Genomic DNA, 12,867 nt, shown 5'->3' with positions numbered 1-12,867 from the left:
GTAATGAGACATGCGATAGATGGACCGAAAAATTTCACTATTGAGTTATACATATTTTGTCAAATTCAAATATTTTTATTCAAAATAGCAAATAATATAATAATAATAAAAAAAACTACCACCCATTCCAAAATGAATGCCTTAGGCCTGAGAAGAATGGGCGCAACAAACTCAGCGGGCTTTTTTTTCATCAAAAATATGTTTTACAATTTAAGTAACATTGTACAACTAAACTTTTATTTAATAGCCTGAGGGTGGTCGCTCCATTCACAATCTCTAGTATCATTAAGAAAGTCATTTATGTTATAGTAACCTTTACCACACGAACGTTTTTTAACAATTCTTTTGAATAACGTAATTCTTTTGTTTTGAACATTTTCTGGGATCCTGTTGTAAAAGCATATACATCGCCCCACAAAAGACTTGTTAACTCGACTTAGTCAAGCAGTAGGCATTATAAGCTTATGTCTGTTCCTGGTGTTAACATTATGGCTATGACAGTTTCTTACAAATACACTTATGTGCCTATGAACATACATTACATTATCAAGAATCTATTGAGAAGCAACAGTCAAGGTGTTAATTTCTTTGAATTTTGCTCTCAATGATTCCTTAGGGCCTAGGTTATAAATAGCGCGAATAGCCCTCTTCTGCAGCACAAATATTGTATTAATATCGGCAGCGCTGCCCCACAGCAATATACCATAGGACATAATACTACGGAAGTAACTAAAGTATACAAGTCGCGCCGTATCTATGTCAGTTAATTGTCTAATCTTTTTAACCGCGTATGCTGCAGAACTAAGTCTGTCCGCCAATCCTTCAATATGGGGGCCCCATTGTAATTTGGAATCCAGAGTAATGCCAAGAAATTTAGTAGATTCCACCGATTTTATCACCTCTCCATTTAAAAAAACACTTGCATCAACATTTTTGACATTTGGTACGGTAAATTTTATATATTTCGTTTTCTTGCTATTTAACAACAGGTTATTAGCGCTAAACCAGTACACGATGTCAGATAGAATATCGTTCACTTCGTTATACATAGCTTGGTTTCTTTTCACTTTGAAAATCAGTGAGGTGTCGTCCGCAAACAATACTACCTTATGTTTTTTCTCTATAAGATTAGGAAGATCATTTATATAGATAAGGAAGAGGAACGGTCCGAGAATAGGCCCTTGTGGTACCCCCATACTGAGAGGAGTACCAGGAGATCTCCTGCCATTCACGTCGACCTTCTGAATTCTATTGTTTAGATATGCAATCAGAAGATCGAGCGCAGTTCCCTTTATGCCATAGTGACATATCTTAGTAGCTGACTATAGTCACCACCAATACTCATAAATTATAAGAAGATTACTTTGTCGCCGAGATGGTAATAGCTCCCATTGGATCCGCTTTCTTTCTAACACCGCCAACATGACTTCTTCAAACATTGCGTAAGACACAAATGGCGGACGGACAATTTGTCAGCTTTCTATGCAATTTGCTAACAATTGACTAATGATATCTAAATCAGGCAAGCGTAAAGCGCTCTCGACATCGGTTTACTGTTAGAGAAAATGGCGTTTTCTTTTTAAGGCCGGGTAGACCCAGCGAAATATGCATTTAACGCTTACAAGAGTTGCCCGCGATTCCCGCGAAGCGAGTCGTGCGCTAATGTCGCTAGCGACTCACAAATCACAATGTTTCGTGTAATCAGGCAGCTGTAGGTCAACTAAATTTAATATCATAATTTCTTTTAAAAATAAAATATGAGATTTGACTAATTGTAAGTTTGTTTAGTAATAAATAATTCGTAGTAATCGAAAAAACCTAAGACATTCAATTTGAATAGATATATTATACAATAAACCCTAAAAAATATTTATGAATCAATTAATTGAAATTGTAGTTTGCTGGCCGGGTGTTCCAAGTGCGAGGTCTCCACTAGTCTAAGAGCTCGCGATGAATTTTGGGAAGGTGCTATAGGCGTGTTGAAATTATGTGTTTTAGTGAAAAATACAATTTCGACAAACATCTAATCCTTACTAGAAGAACTCTCCAAAAATTGTCGCGAACTTCCCGGCTACGACTCAAATTCGAGTCGGACGTAAAGCCTGATTATTCGCGTCTCACAGTCTAAGCTAAACAGTATCAGGACAAAAAATAGGGATCATTAAAAATAATACAATATTGTGAACAAAAATTGATTTATGTGCATAATTTTGTCAAAAACACTTTAGGTCTAAAAAATTTCTACAATTTTCTTACTTGTATGAAATAGTTTGAAGTTCCCAACATAATCAGTTTACTTTAAAAATCGTTCACATTCAATTGGCGTGTGCTTTGTCTCGGTTGTGATTCATCAGGATCAACATTTTCGTTTTCATCTTGATCATCAGGGGGAATGTTTTCGTTATTATCTTGCATGGATAAGTTTCTAATGGGCATACCACGTACATTTCTGCTGTCTATGATTTCGGGTAGCAAGCATTTCATGTAAAATTTTATCAATTTCGGTTTCATTTTAGTTTCCCAAAATAAATCATCTTTTTCTATGAACTTTATGTATACATTTTCATTCTCGCCTGCCCATATAGCCAAAAGACACTGTTGTCGTTCTGACACATGTAGCTGGCCTTGTATCTGATAGTACCAGTTTGAGTTTTTATTTACCGTTGCAGTTTTAGTATTTATATTATATTTTAAAATTTCTATTTTGTTTTCTTGTATACAATTAGAAAGTCCTTTTTTGTGTGCTGTAATTGGACATTTGACTTCGACTATAGTATCTTCTCCAATTAAACCATCAGGAGTTGCCCCAATAAAAGGGTATTCTTTATCTATAAATAAACCACAGGGCTCAATGATAATATTTTCCTGCTGCTGCAACTGCAGCAAAGCTTGCTGCTCATGCTCAACTCCATGCGCGATAGATGTGAGATGGGCCAAATTTTTTTTGTACAATAAGTTTTTAACGAGGGGAGCTGTATCTAATGTGTCTTTTCTTTTACATATTGGACCAAAGTTGGAAGCAATTATTATATTTTTTCTTATTTCGAGCCACTCGCTACTGTCTCTTTGTAATATTGTAGACCTCTCTACTTTGTGTCGATCAGATGTTAGTGTTTCCAGATTTTTGAGAAAATTTTCTTTTGATTTGTCATATTCTTTTTGCGACATATCGGGCAATGAACAAGCTGGACCATAGTCGTGTTGCATTTTATTTAAATCTTTTAGAACTCTACGTTTCTTTACTGGGTGTTCCATGTTTAATTTTCGTTTTTTCGCACGTCTCTTCTCAATTTCTTCAGCTAAACCTCCGGGAGCGTTACTTGTTATAGCTTTTTGTATTGTTGATACTGCTGCTAATTCTAAATATAAATGTGGAATTTTCAATCTTTAGCAGTTCGCCGCCACAGTTTTTATCTTTATCACAAAAGTAATTTTGACATAGTTGATGATTCCCATAAGCATGAGATAAAGAGTTAATAATATCGTTGTGCAAAATGGATATTGCTACATTTTTAGGACTCTGCGAGGCCTTGTGATGTGTAATAGATTTCACTATTGCCTTTCGCATTGTCATAATTTTTTGATTTGTGAGGGTTTTTCGGTGCGCCAATATGTATTTAGTTTCTGTGGTGACTGCTCTTAGCTTTTTGCAAAAATTGCGCAATATATGATTGCGGCACTCTAATTTTTCAACCGTCAAATTTTGACTTTCATAAGGATTTGAGATAAGTATTTTAGAGTAGGTCGAAGAATCACCATCTCCTACCATTCTGCCATATATTATACCATACATGGAAATTGAGCTTTTGAAACCTTCAACGATTATGTCGGCTTCCATTGAACTAGACGATCCCTGAAAATTTTTGAAACACAAGTGGTCTTGTGATGCAGTTTTTTTATTTTCGGCTCGGGCACATACGAGGCAATATTTATTTCTGACACCGAAGTACAAAACTTCACCCGTATTTCTGCCAATTATGGCTGCTGCACCTGATGAAGCTTTATAGTGTGAACCATATGACCTGGCACACCATGCTCCATCCACATAGACATCTATGACAGCATACCCGTTTTTGGTCCGGCCATCTGCTATAGCAATTTCTTTTTCTTTATTGGCAGCGGCTTCCATTGTTTCACATGCAGTTTCTTCCCATTTCTTATAAAGTTTATTTTGCATTTGGTTAAAGAATTTTGTAGAAAATATAGGAATGTTTATTGCTGAAAATAACTCTTCAAACTGAGAAAAACCTATACCACAGGCTACAACTCCAGTGGTTGCCGCTATATTAGCATCTACATGCTCGGTATCTTTGGTGTTTTCAGATGAAATAGAACAAATTTCTTTACAAATATTACATTCAAATTTAAAGATTGAAATCAGTCCATGTCTTCTTTCACCAACTAAGCAGAAGTTGCTTGATTTACAATCAAATAGATCATTGTGGCGTGCTTTTTCTTGGAATTTTTGTAAAAAATAATTTATATCAATTATTCGCCGTCCTGATAAGGGTTGGAAATGGCTTTCCTTGTTATACATTTCAGTTATGAATGCGCCTTCATTTCCATCATTTTCTCTGTAACAATATAAAATAAGTTTTTAAGATAGTATAACGTGGAACCTACAGAACTGATGTTGAAAAACAATTTTATAAAAAATGTCATGGACTTTTAGAACTCCGTCGTTATTATAATTAGGTATAAAACACAATTTTAAATAGACAAGTCATACAAGACAAAGTTTATATACGTTGATCATGAATAATAATAATATAAAAATAATAATCGTAAAAACGTGTGTATTTGTTATGTCAGTACTGATAACTTACTGAGCAGTTTCAGAATGTACTATTGGTCCTTGCGCAGATAACGAAGACATTGGTAGGAGTACATCTTGTATAGTATCATAATTCGGTGTTTTCGATATCCTGGAATAATAATTATTTGTTTAATATTAATGTTTATTAGATACTGCGTAAAACTAATTTTATTTTTTTATGCCTATGACCGACAACAGAAAAAAACTTACTTATTCGCAGAGGGTTGCAAATCAACAGGCTCTAATGTTATATAAGATGCGTGAGTCTTACTAGACGTATCGTTACACGGTCTTCTGAAATAAAACACTTCATTATAATGCTGTATAAAAAAAATAAGTTGCTAAAAAATATTCAATTAATTTTTGCATGAGTCGCTAAAAGACTTGCGGGGCTAGTTTCAGCGAACGGCGAAAACAATTTCAACTTGCCTAAAGAACCATCCCTAAATTCGTCGAGAACTCTCTGACTACGTCTGTTGCCATATCAATATATATCATGAGTGTTGATGTGTTCAGTGTTTCCAAAGTAAATATTCGCTATCATTGATGAATGTAATTACAAATACTGGCAGGGATATATTCTTGAAGTTCAAACACGGGCGCAGAGTTAGGTATCTTGTGCGCTTTCTAGTAGGTGCTTTCTACTATATATTCTGAGGGAGCGAGAGTGAGTGAGAAAATAAAGAGAGCACTTACTGTTCCTCCTTGTTTTTTTTCCAACAAATAAACCTTTTTTATTTCGAGTCATTTTTGAACTGAAACAATAAAATATAGTATTATAATAATAATATTATATTGGAACCCACATCGAATGCGTTTCACTACTGGAGGGAAATATTTTTTTTTAATACTGTTACTGTGGTCAATACCAATAAATGAATAAAAAGTATAACTCACCATATTTCTTTCGCAATTCTTTTCGCCTTCAAATGTGATTTACACCTAATTTTATTTCTTTTATTTGCCATTCTAAAAAACAATCACAAATATACTGTCTTAAAAGTTGTAAGTACCTATACAAAATATTTACACAATAACTAATAAGAAATATTCACATAAACTTTATCCTTACAAATACAATAACGCAAAATAGTAAATTCACAATCTATTTTATATCGTATACTATTTACGAAACAGAAAAGAAGCGCGCGCGCAATAATTTGACACAGGTCTCACCTCGGTAACGTCCCGCGAGACACTGGCGAACGACAAACGGATCAAAAATCACTTGAATAATCAATAAAAAAATGTATAAATGTAATGAAAAAAAACGATCAGGTAGAATCGATTCCAACATTAATAACCTATAAAGTGATATTAATTATAAGAGAAATGGAGTTTTATAACATGTTTAAAATGGAATTTGTTTTGAAAAAAAAACTGTAAGTCGAAGTGCGTTCGGGATTTTTTTCTATCGAGAAAATTGTATTGTATCGTGTATTAAACGGGTACATGGTAAGAAGAAAGAGTGGATCCTAAAATCTATATTTATTTCAGTTTCTGAATGTTATTATTTACCTATCAAAAATGAATTCTAAAAGTGGCATAAACGGGATAACCTGGCCTTAATGCGGATTTAAGGTGATCTGCCAGATGTGGTCAATACTGTGCCTGCAATGTTTTAAATATCAGACGTTTAAAATTTTTTACAACAAAATCATATTGACAAAGTACTTTTATATTATTATATCTTTATACTTATTAAGACATTTCATAATGTATAAATATATATGTAAATGTAATGTATATATTTTGTTTTGTTATTACAAAGAATTATAACTCTTGCGTGCGTACATAACATACACACACTTTTTTATCAATTTGTTGTATGTAATATACCATTAAATTTATCACTAATACCTAAGTGTTCAGCTCATTAGATTTTGTTTTTTGTTGGATTCCGAAGCCAAATGGCAAAAAACGGAACCCTTATGGATTCTGTCTGTCTGTGTGTCAGTCCGTATGTCACAACCACTTTCTTTCCGAAAGTACAAGAACTATATTGAAAAATAGGAAAAAATTCAATAAATTTTGGGGGTTCCCCATACTTGGATTTTTTTTTCGTTAAACCCATAAGTGTGGGGAATCCCATAGACATGGGATAGGTCTTCAAAAATGATATTGAGGATTCTACTATCTTTTTTTTCTGAACTTACAACAGTTTGCGCTAGAAAAACTTCCAAAGTGGTAATGTGTGTGTGTGTGTGTGTGTCCCTAAAATATATGATATACATTTCCATGCAAACTTCCATCGAAAATTGGTTTGAACGAGATCTACAGATTTAAATTTAATTCAATCAACTCAAATATATTTTACTACGCTGCTACGGAACCCTTCATTGGCGAGTCCGACTCGCACTTGGTCGCTTTTTTTAATCTCCCTTAAAGTGATATCGCTTAGCTTGTTATCGACGCAATAGTACCGGTATGGGACAGCTTTCTAAACGATATCACGTAGGTTTCACGTACTGAATGACTCACGACATGTTCGAATTATCATTAAAAGACAATCTATACACGGGACAAGGAACTATACAATACTAGCTGAGTAGCTGACCCGACAGGCGTTGTTGTGTACGTCATAAATAAAATACAGTTTTTTATGAATTTGTCAATAATATTTCATATCATCAAGAATTATTTCGTAAAATATGCTCCCTGTTGTCAAACCGTGCGTCAATAAATTCTCTCATAGAAAATATCTCCGTACAAAACCAATATTGGAATTTAAAATAATTGGATGTAATTCCAGAAAAACGTTCCAAACCACAATCATGTCGAAATTGAGTTAAGACTGCAAAACTGCTCACGTGATTCATATTAACGGACTGACAAAAAATGGCAGCCCCACTGTCACTCTTTAAATGACCTCATGATATAGTAGCCCAACCCACATGTATGGAATACACTAATACTTGTTAAACTTTAAACACGAATTCCTTAAAATGTGATGTTTGTGGCTTGGGACGTGTTTCAGGAACTATGTCTAATTATGGGTCCCGAATCGAAACAATAACTATTCTATCTCTCAAGTTGGACTAAACAGCTCTCCATGAAGTAATTAATCCCCATTATTTTGGTTCATAAGTTTCACTGGAAACAAACATCAGGACACTGGATTTATATAAATTAAAATTTGTTTAGAATATGCCCGGTTTTGTTGCGAGGCGATATATCAATCTTTTTTTTTAAATTCGTGCGTATAGACAACATTCTGTTTTGGTGAGTCTTTTATTGTTTTGGGCTTATTATATGTATATATACAAGGTACTCAAACTTCAAGGTCTTTTATCGATGTGCCAAAAAAGGTAGCGGAGAAAAATAATTATATCCGATCGTCATTCAAGGAAATTGACAGAAATCGCTAATTACATTAGTTTTTCTTTATATAATTACTAGCTGACCGGACAGACGTTGCACTGTATACAATAAATAAAATACTGTTTTTTTATGAATTTGTCAATAATATTTCATAACACCAAGAATTATTTTGTAAAATATGCTCCCTGTCAATGACGTTCTATATTATGTATAGAACGTCATGGCTCCCTGTTGTTAACTGTAATAAAATTGTTTCACGATGGAACTGTCAAACCGTGCGTCAATAAATTCGCTCACAGAAAATATGTCCATACAAATAAATATTGGAAATAAAAATAATTATAGGCCCAACTCGAAATAAAAAGTATCCTATCTCTCAAGTTGGACCTAGCTGCACTCCATGAAGTAATCCCCATTTAAATCAGTTCATTAGGAGTCCATCGCGGACAAACAACGTGTCACGTAATTTATATGTATTAAGATTATTGAAATAGATCAATGTTTTAAGGTCATACTTCCATGCACATGTTGAGAAATATAACAAATATATTAATAATAATTTAACTTTATAATTATGCCCTACTTTATAATGTTATTTTGAAAGTTATGAAGCCTGTTTATAACACAGTAATTATACATTTGTTTTGTATAAATAGTATAAATATTGAGCAATAGCGACACATTAAAGCGATGTTAGGCGTCGCTTCCACTAAGAGCGAATCTTTTGTGGGTCAGATTGTCGGACCGACTTTTGTTCATGCTATAACAAAACTTTAATTTTTCAATGGAAACAATTATTGAAGGTGTGAGCAGGTTTAAGCCATAATATAATCAGAAAACGCGATACAAAATAGGCGTAAAGTGCTTAGTGTTGGGACTAAATATGGAATGTTTCATGTGCCTGCTACTACACCCCTACATACCCTACTGTATAAAATATATTGTTATGAAACATAAATCTTAATATAGGTTGCTTCAATGTTTAAAATAAACTTGTGATGAGTAGTATTTTCTTTCACTATAGCGAGTATCATACATTTAAATAAAATATTAATCGCCTGTGAACACATTGTAAAGTTAACAACTGTCGGAAATAATTATATTGTTAATTTTTGTCAAATAATTAATGTACACGCGTTTCAATTATTTCAAAACCAGTTTAAAAAGTTCCACGATAAAATATCGGATACCGACAGACTATCATGTGCGCGGCGCCTAAATCTACAGCCGAATGTAACGCAAACGTTAAAAAACTACCGTATTGTGTTCACACGAGATGCACGCAACAATTATCGCGATGTTGTTACACAACACACGAGAGTACGCTGTTCGGGTGACCCACAAACCCGGCTCTTTGTACTATGTGTGCAGCGGGTGGGTGTTAATGAAGAAACGATCCAAGTAATTATTTCATTTATTTATTTATTTAAAGTTGCCCCAACAACACACACACAATTCACTCTTCAACTTAAATATTGCACAAAATAGTTCCAGTGTTTGAGTCAATTACAGGTGCACACAACATAAATGAGAATTATTTCTATTGGGCAAAGACTTATACAGTGTATAAAAAAACTATGATAATAAGTAATTAAATAATCATTATAGTATAGTAGCAATACCTTACGTTTAAATGCTATGAGGCTATCGCAGAATGGATCAGCCCCAGATGTCGGATTATTATTGAGTGTTGCTATATTTTTGAAGTTATATTAATTCATTTGGCGCGCTAGGGAAAAAATATCACCGTGAATTTTTACACTCGACAATTTGACACTGACGATAGTTGGTTAACTAGTGGGAGACTCTTTAGCACAGGATGCCGGCTAGATTATGGGTACCGCAACGACACCTATTTCTGCCGTGAAGCAGTAATGTGTATGGATTATTGTGTTTCGATCGGAAGGGCGCCGTAGCCAGTGAAATTACTGGACAAATAAAACTTAACATCGTATGTCTATGGAGACGAGCGCAATTGGGTATCAATAACCATCAGCTGAACGTCCCGCTCGTCTCGTCCCTTACTGTCATAAAAAAAAATGGATAATTTTTATCATACTTCAGCTACCATAAGCCTCTTGTAACACATATGTCTACTGAACCACAACAAATGGACGAAAAAAATAATAATAACAATGTGCATAACTTTTAAAATATTCACTGCGATAACCTACTTTTATATACTATTGGAATTCTTAAGTAGTAAATACTTGGAATACCTAAAAAATCGTTTATTATAAATGATATTTATTGCATGTGAAACGGTTCAATGACCGCGGTATAAAAATACTCAAAGCTTAAACGCCCGGCTATTTTTATTTATGTTTGCTTGAGCCAATAGCTACACCTTTATGTATGTAAATTAGGCCCACCTTTAATACCAAAGTTAAAATTCGTAAATTCTATGAGCGTCCGAAACATATTTGATTTAAAACAACTGTTATTAATTTGTGACATTTCAGTTGCATGGAATTATATAGACAAGTCTATTTGTTGCGTGTTTCTGGGTTTTAGTACGTGCCATTCGAAATTCAAAGTATCAAAAAAATATATCAGTGAGGTCTTAAAGTATTTTCTTTGATTAATGCGAGTGTCACACATTTAAATATAACACTCAAATAGGATACTGTAAATTTTGCCAAAAACCATCTGTCTCCACCAGGAAATACCACCTCCGAGGCAATTAATGACGCTAAACTTAATAATTACAACTATGAAAAATACCATCTTGATTCATTTCATCCGCAGTCCCCCTGAAAATGAGACTTGAAAGTTCGAAGTCGGATTAGCTAAAATAATTATCTTAAATAACTCTTACGCAAAATCTAATCTAAAAACACAGTTACAATTACACGCGTTTTAATCCTTTAAAAAGTTTTAGTCCTTTTTTTTTTAATTTCGAAATATTCTTTTACCTAAACGATAGGAAGCTTTATTATTTATGTACCATTTATGTAACCTTAAGGAGCTTCCAAATGAAATTTGCCGAACTGGTCGAGCTCGTCGCTCTCGAGTTTTGCGCTTAGCGATATTCATTTTTATTTATATAAGTAGATGTATTGATAAAAGGTGACTCCGGCCACTAGCTGCTGTAAACTTATGTTTTTAAGAGAAATAAATTATTATTATTATTATTATTGACTACGATGATCTGCTTCATGCCATATATTTACACAATGCGAAAAAAATCTATCGAAGTACCATTAAATTATTTAACCATCTGATACATTTCATCAGTATTTGTAGAGTCGCGTCTAGTTTGTATACGTATTCCGGTTTTTGTACCAGTATACGTCGAGTTACAGCTCTAAGTGACATATCAATAGCATGTCGCACGCGTATAATTTATAACGAGGGACTTATATTGTGTCGCATGCCTGCCTTCCGCTATGACCATAATGAGATCTAGGAAATAATGCTTTTATAAGCCAGTGTTTTTAGCTTACAATTGAGCGCCTATATCGGCCCTGTTCACAAATAAAATTTGTACAGAAATTTCGTGTCAGTTTCGATGTTATTGATTAGTGCATTATCCTTTGGATTGTTATTTTGTCGATTTCCTGAATTCTATCAATTTTACTAAAGACTGCGACTAACTCATTTCTACAAGTTTTTAAGCTTTTATCATCGCGGAACTTTAACATTGTAATTATTATGACGGGTACTCGCCATATTTGTTTTATTAATTTGAACTGCTAAGGCAGTGAGAAACTCTTGACACATGGACACTAATGGTACATCAATCTGTCCACGTGTCAATTAATTCGTTTTGGTCTTTTATTACCTAATTCTCGACATACACTACTGACGACGTCCATACTTTCGGAACTTTTTGTTACATTTGTACTGCAGAGAGAGATACCACGGGATTTCATGTTTGCGCTAGTCCAAAGCCATCCTCCCTATTAAATTTGTTAGGGTGCTTTTAACTTTCGATATCTTCTCTAACGAGCCGTGGGATGTATTAGCGTTCAGCAGAAATCACTCGTGGGTTATGCAGCTCGATCCAGTGGTTGGTACCGGCTTTAAGCAAGGGTTCAGCTATTGCGAATTTTTAGGTTCGTTATTTTTGCAATTGCAATTGGATCCAAATATTATCATCAAATTAATAAAATATATTATATCGTGAGTACCCGTCATAATAATTACAATATCTCATTTCTAATTCAATAAAGATGAAAGAACCAGTCGTTTAAATTGGGTATAACTTTTCACATTAGAGTTATTGTGAAAGCCAGACTTTATAGATTTCGCTTTAGGATCATAAACAGCAGCTATTTACCAGCCAGTCTACTGTCTAGACTAAGTCTAGACTACATAACTAAAGTTGGGGTGCTCTCAGGTGTTACGTTTTGGTTATAAACGACACAATCCGGGCTTCTGTTGAGTTTTCAACTTTAACTTGTTTACAGATGACAACTGCAGTGCAACAATTTTATGTAAATGGACACCTTATCTTTAGGTACATACGATTCAAAACTCTTTGTCGAGTCTTGTTGATTACATGGGACTGCTGCATTTACAAAATCGGCATTCGACATAAAACTGATTTTATCTAAAAGTTTTACTCAAAAAAATTAATCACTGTTGCTGTTATATTTGCTTGTTTGTTTTTTTATTGAATAAAAATACAACCGTATTTCCAAGTTTCCTCATCTTTTGTAGCGTTTCAAGATCTCTCGTTTCGATATTGTAGGCTGCTTTTCGCTTCTGTGCTTTGTAATTGTTCT

General features: G+C 34.0%; 1 protein-coding gene and 1 long non-coding RNA gene across 5 annotated transcripts in view; one reads left to right on the top strand and one right to left on the bottom strand.

Moving 5' to 3' along the window:
* The window catches only part of LOC126966469 (supervillin), a 248,261-nt gene that overhangs the window by 126,882 nt on the left and 108,512 nt on the right, over positions 1-12,867 (top strand). The window lies entirely within an intron of this gene.
* Positions 4,420-5,102, bottom strand: LOC126966568 (uncharacterized). Its single transcript, XR_007729758.1, has 3 exons — positions 5,027-5,102; positions 4,827-4,925; positions 4,420-4,574 (listed from the first exon to the last, which is right to left on the bottom strand). It is a non-coding gene; the product is annotated as an uncharacterized LOC126966568 (long non-coding RNA).

This window comes from Leptidea sinapis, chromosome 10, assembly GCF_905404315.1.
Source record: "Leptidea sinapis chromosome 10, ilLepSina1.1, whole genome shotgun sequence".
Lineage (NCBI taxonomy): Eukaryota > Metazoa > Arthropoda > Insecta > Lepidoptera > Pieridae > Leptidea > Leptidea sinapis.
Note: the sequence above shows the minus strand (reverse complement) of the source record. Positions and strands in the feature narration are given on the sequence as shown.